Genomic DNA, 5,862 nt, shown 5'->3' on the forward strand with positions numbered 1-5,862 from the left:
AAATTTAAAATGCAACACCATTTATATTAGCTACCCATAAAAATACTTAGGTATAAATCTAAAAAAATGTGTACAAGATTTATAGCAGTAAACTACAACACTCTGATGAAAGAAATCAGATAAGAACTAAATAAATAGATATTTCATGTTCCTGGACAAGAAGACTAAACATTTTTAAGATATCAAGTCTACACAACTTGATCTATACATTCATTGGGAACCCAATCAAAATCTCAGTAGGTTATTGTGTGGATATTAATTAACTGATTCAAACATATATAAAGAGAGGAAAAATACTCAGAATAGTCAACACAGTATTTAAAAGGCATAAGGTTAGAGCACTGACATTACTGGACTTCAAGACCCACTGTAAAGCTACAGTAATCAAAAGAGTAGAATTAGTGAAAGAATAGAAGAAATAGATCAATAGAACAGAATAGAGAATCCAGAAACAGATCCTCACAAATATAGTCAACTGATCATTGGCAAAGGATCAAAGGCAATTAGTGGAGAAAAGATATTTTTTTCAACAAGTGTTGTTGAGCATTCACAGGCAAAAAAATTATTTCCGACATAAACCTTACATCCTTCACAAACATTACAACAATGGTGATCAAAATTTATATTTGATAAAGGACTCTTCTTTAAAATAGCAGTCCTAAACCTCTATTTATTTATTTATTTATTTATTTATTTATTTATTTATTTTTATTATACTTTAAGTTCTAGGGTACATGTGCATAACGTGCAGGTTTGTTACATAGGTATACTTGTGCCATGTTGGTGTGCTGCACCCATCAACTCATCAGCACCCATCAACTCATCATTTACATCAGGTATAACTCCCAATGCAATCCCTCCCCCCTGCCCCCTCTGCATAATAGGCCCCGGTGTGTGATGTTCCCCTTCCAGAGTCCAGGTGTTCTCATTGTTCAATTCCCACCTATGAGTGAGAACATGCAGTGTTTGGTTTTCTTTTCATGTGATAGTTTGCTGAGAATGATGGTTTCCAGCTGCATCCATGTCCCTACAAAGGACACAAACTCATCCTTTTTTATGGCTGCATAGTATTCCATGGTGTATATGTGCCACATTTTCTTAATCCACTCTGTCACTGATGGACATTTGGGTTGATTCCAAGTCTTTGCTATTGTGAATAGTGCCACAATAAACATACGTGTGCATGTGTCTTTATAGCAGCATGATTTATAATCCTTTGGGTATATACCCAGTAATGGGATGGCTGGGTCATACGGTATTTCTAGTTCTAGATCCTTGAGGAATCGTCATACTGTTTTCCACAATGGTTGAACCAGTTTACAATCCCACCAACAGTGTAAAATGTTCCTATTTCTCCACATCCTCTACAGCACCTGTTGTTTCCTGACTTTTTAATGATTGCCATTCTAACTGGTGTGAGATGGTATCTCATTGTGGTTTTGATTTGCATTTCTCTGATGGCCAGTGATGATGAGCATTTTTTCATGTGTCTGTTGGCTGTATGAATGTCTTCTTTTGAGAAATGTCTGTTCATATCCTTTGCCCACTTTTTGATGGGGTTGTTTGTTTTTTTCTAATCCTATCCTTACATTTTTAAAAATGAAGTACCCTAAGTCCAGGGAATTGAAGAAATTATCCATGGTCAACAAAAAAGTTGAAGACAGATAAAGTGCTAAATATCAATTCCATTCTCCTCGGACGGAACTGATTGTATACCCCTTTCCTTCTTTTATTGGTAAACATTGGTAGGCTTTGGCCATTTAACAAAAATTCATTCTGGGTATAGCTGTTGTTTCAGGTGAGAGTGGGAGCCAAAAAGAATTTTAGAATGCCTGCTGCGGAAGCATAGACAAATGTATTATCTCCCAGTGGATATAAGGCAGCATATAGACTTGACTGCTACTGGTTGCTGTCTGATAACTCAGAGTAATTGCTCTGACACCTCAGATAGTACAGCACAGAGATAAAGATACTGAGTTCCTTGAGATATCAATGAGCCAGTGGATCACCAAATCTTCAATTGTGTCCTATACCTATGCTTCTACTTATATTAACTAATTTTTTTATTAAGAAAAAAGAAAGAAATATTTTTCATATATTCTTGGCATATTTCTGCTCTCCCTCAGATTTTGGAAGTGTTGGAAACAATGGAGATTGCTGGTGGCTACTACATAGTAGAATAAACTGGGGAAGAACATTTATTTCCAACTAAATGTGTGTGTGTGCATGCATGTGTGTGTACATGCATGTGTGTATGTGTTGATTTATTTCATTGATGTAGACTTAATAATTATTGATGTGAGATTCTTACATTACTTAACAGTAATCACATAACTCATAAGACCTTTTTAGATTTGCAGCCAAGGGCAAGAGCAGGGACTGAAATAACAAAACCCAAGGTCTATTAGTCTGCTTTCTCGCTGCTAATAAAGGCATACCAAAGACTGGGCAATTTACAAAAGAAAGAAATTTAATGGACTTGCAGTTCCACATGGCTGGGGAGGCTTCACAATCATAGTGGAAGGCAAGAAGGAGCAAATCACATCTTACATGGATGGCAGCAGGCAAAAGACTTGTGCAGGGAAACTCCCATTTTTAAAACCCTCCAAGCTAGTGAGGCTTATTCACTAACACTAGAACAGCATGGGAAGACCCACCCCCATGATTCAATTACCTCCCACCAGGCCCCTCCCACAACACATAGGAATTCGAGATTGGACATAGCCAAACCATGTCACAAGGCTATAGAAGCAATACATTTATTAAGTGTTTAACATGATTCATTGTTTTCATTTTAGTGTGTGATTACAGGCTTCATTTTCTGAACTCAGGTCCTTGTTTTGTGTGTGTGTGTGTGTGTGTTTGTGTGAGAGAGAGAATTATGATTCTTTATTCTGACTGGTGCCTATGGAAGCAACAGGGAAATCTATTTACTAATTAGTTTTGTCTTTTTGCATAGAGAAAGCTTGGACTATATTTCTGGAAGGTACCCACTGTGGGATGCTGCTTGTTCTCTGGTGTTGTCATGCAGCGACTGGGAGGAGCAGAGGGCTGCTGGAGACCCTCTGAGATTCTGCTTGTGCACATGCACTGCCTGCAGGGCATGGCGTTCTCCAGCCCATAAAGCAAGACTTCTCAGGCCCTGTAGCTAGCATCCACCACACCCATATCAGTCACTAGCATTTTAAAGATGATTTTACGTGGGCACATAAGGGCCCAGAAAAAAAGTTTTACAAATATTTTAGGAGCCTTAACCTTCATGTTATAGCTAATCAGTGAATGAAGTTACCTTTTAATCAAAGAGCCTCATCGCTGTTTTCTTAGTACTAAAAACTTTTATCAATCTGAATCCTAGTGTTGTGCTCTAAACACTAACCTCACCTATTCCTCTGTCGCCAGAGGCTTTAAACTTGTAGGCTTCCAGCAGGGATTCTCCTGGTAAGCGTGCATACCAGTGCAGGTGGGCACACTTGGGAACAGCAGACTGGCCTTCAACACCTGGCTTCAGAGGCAGGGTGTGACTCCAGGTGCTTGCTCAGGTGGTTGGCAAAATCCACCTGTGTCTGGAACAGGACCTGGTTGATGATGCTCTTGGGCAGCCACCCCTTGAAGTCGATGCTGAGCAATCACGAAAGTTTGGTCTTGGAGGGACTTCCAGTCACCAGGTGAAGCACCATGCAAGTGGGACCATGCTACCCCCGATGACACCCTTCTGCTCGGGCATGTTCCTGAAGTCTGTGGCCATGCCAGCCAGCACACAGGTGGAGCCTCGACGCTTGGCACAGTGTATGCTCACAAAGTCGCGGGGCACCACCAGGTTTCCCGCTGCCTTTGCAGCCAGCTCGTGGGTAATGAATGCATCTTTTCTGATCTTCTGCAGGACCTTAATCTCTTTGATATTGGGGTTCCACTCCCCCATTGCCTCCATGCACTCCACCAGCTCTTCATAGAGCCTCTCCATGGGTGGCTCCACCACAACTTCCAACCGAAACATCTTGCCCACAGCTGGAGCCACTTTACTCATCACTTTGTCCCCATTGTCCTGCTGGCTGTCCTTCTTCCAGCCCTCCTGGTTGCTGAGGGCTAAGGATGCCCAAGGCCTTCTGCATGGCCTCTTCCCCCTGCCGGAGATAGGTCAGTTCCTGGTCACAGTAGAGAGTCTCCCTCTCTTTCTTTCTTTCTTTTTTTTTTTTTTTTTTTCTTTCTTTTCTTTTTCCAGGTTCAAGAGATTCTCTTGCCTCAGCCTCCCAAGTAGGTGGGATTACAGGCAGGTGCCACCACGCCTGGCTAATTTTTGTATTTTTAGGTGTTTTACCATGTTGGTCAGGCTGCTCTGGAACTCCTAACCTCGTGATCCGCCCGCCTCGGCCTCCCAACGTGCTGGTATTACAGGTGTGAGCCACTGCGCCCGGCCAGAGAGTCTCTTCCAGCAGCGAACGAAGCAGAGAACTCCACCACCGAATCTGGTTAACCCACGTGCTTGGAGGGGGGCCTCCCAGGGCCCTTCGGATCAGCTCCTGGCCGATGCTCCTCACAGCCTGTTGCCTCAGCCCCTTCATGTTGCGCATGTGTCTGTAGGAGCTCCCGGGGCACAGTTTGAATGTCACTAGCAGCATTGTTTCCTGGCAGATGTGGCAGTAGTGGGGCCGCCAACGCCGGTGCTGCTGTCTCTTCTCTCAAGGGTGACTCTTCGTCCTTCCTGAGCCACTCAAGCTTCGCCTCTGAGTCCCGCAGCTCCAGCCTGGACCCGGTGTTCTGCGTATTAAATGTCCCTGACTGAAGGCTGTGCATCATCGTCAGGAGATATAAATGCCATCACTCACTGGATTCTTCCCAGCAGTGCTCAGCTCCCCGTGCAGCGCCTGCTGCCATCTATCCAGTGCATACCTTCTCCCTCCAGGGATGCTTGCAGTGCGGCCTCCCCTCCGAGGCTGTCCTCTGTGCCCCTCCTCACTCTACTCTTTAATCAGAATCCAGTATTTTGGCCAGGCTCGGTGGCTCAGGTCCTTCTTATAGACTCATTGAATATTGAAATCGGTAGGACATCCCTTTTTGCTAATTTATTGTCCTCATTTAGCGCTTCTCTCTGGTCTTTCCTGTCCTTTTGGAGTCACCAAAATTTGATAAGAGAAACTTTGACTTCCATTTCTGATCCCATGTGATCTTCCCAGTAAGTCTAATCCTAGGATGTGATTTGTATATCTGTTACCGTCTCACTCACATACTCCCTACTAAGATAACCTGAAGCATAACTGAGTTGTCCATTCTATGACATAGCAAAATATATTGTTTTATTCCTGTAAAGAAATTTCTCAAGGAGTTAATTATAATGTAAAGCCATTTACTCATTCTGGCAATGTGCAAATTCAGAAATATACAGAAAATGTACAACAACACAAATTAATCTTAATACACACATTATGTTGTCAAAATCAAGGTAGATATGAATTTCTATAATCTTCATATGTAAAGCTTAATATCCTTAAGAAGTATTTAGGTAATATTGCAGTTTTAATTTGTGTCTATGTAGTTTGGTCCCCTTTGCTCCATTTTAATTTTTTTCCACTCTTTGTATTACTCCCTTGTTTTCATTTGTTTTGCTAATATTTCCTCTTTATTATTATTTTGATATTTACAGAATAGTTGCAAAATTGTATAGTGAGTTCTTACCCTTTACTCATATTTCTCTAAGGTTTACATTATAAGCAGCTATGAAACACTTATCACAACTTAGAAATTCACATTGGTATGATCCCTTAAATCAAATTGCAGCGTTTATTCTGATTTTATCAGTTTTTCCATTAATATCCTTTTTTTCTCTTTCAGTATTTAATGTATGATACCATATACTATATACCATAT

At 41.5% G+C, this 5,862-nt stretch overlaps 1 pseudogene; it reads right to left on the minus strand.

The window, feature by feature from the left end:
* Positions 1-3,491: 3,491 nt before the first annotated feature.
* Positions 3,492-4,780, minus strand: LOC103214525 (steroidogenic acute regulatory protein, mitochondrial-like; annotated as a pseudogene).
* Positions 4,781-5,862: the final 1,082 nt, after the last annotated feature.

The sequence above is a fragment of the Chlorocebus sabaeus genome, chromosome 3 (genome assembly GCF_047675955.1).
Source record: "Chlorocebus sabaeus isolate Y175 chromosome 3, mChlSab1.0.hap1, whole genome shotgun sequence".
Lineage (NCBI taxonomy): Eukaryota > Metazoa > Chordata > Mammalia > Primates > Cercopithecidae > Chlorocebus > Chlorocebus sabaeus.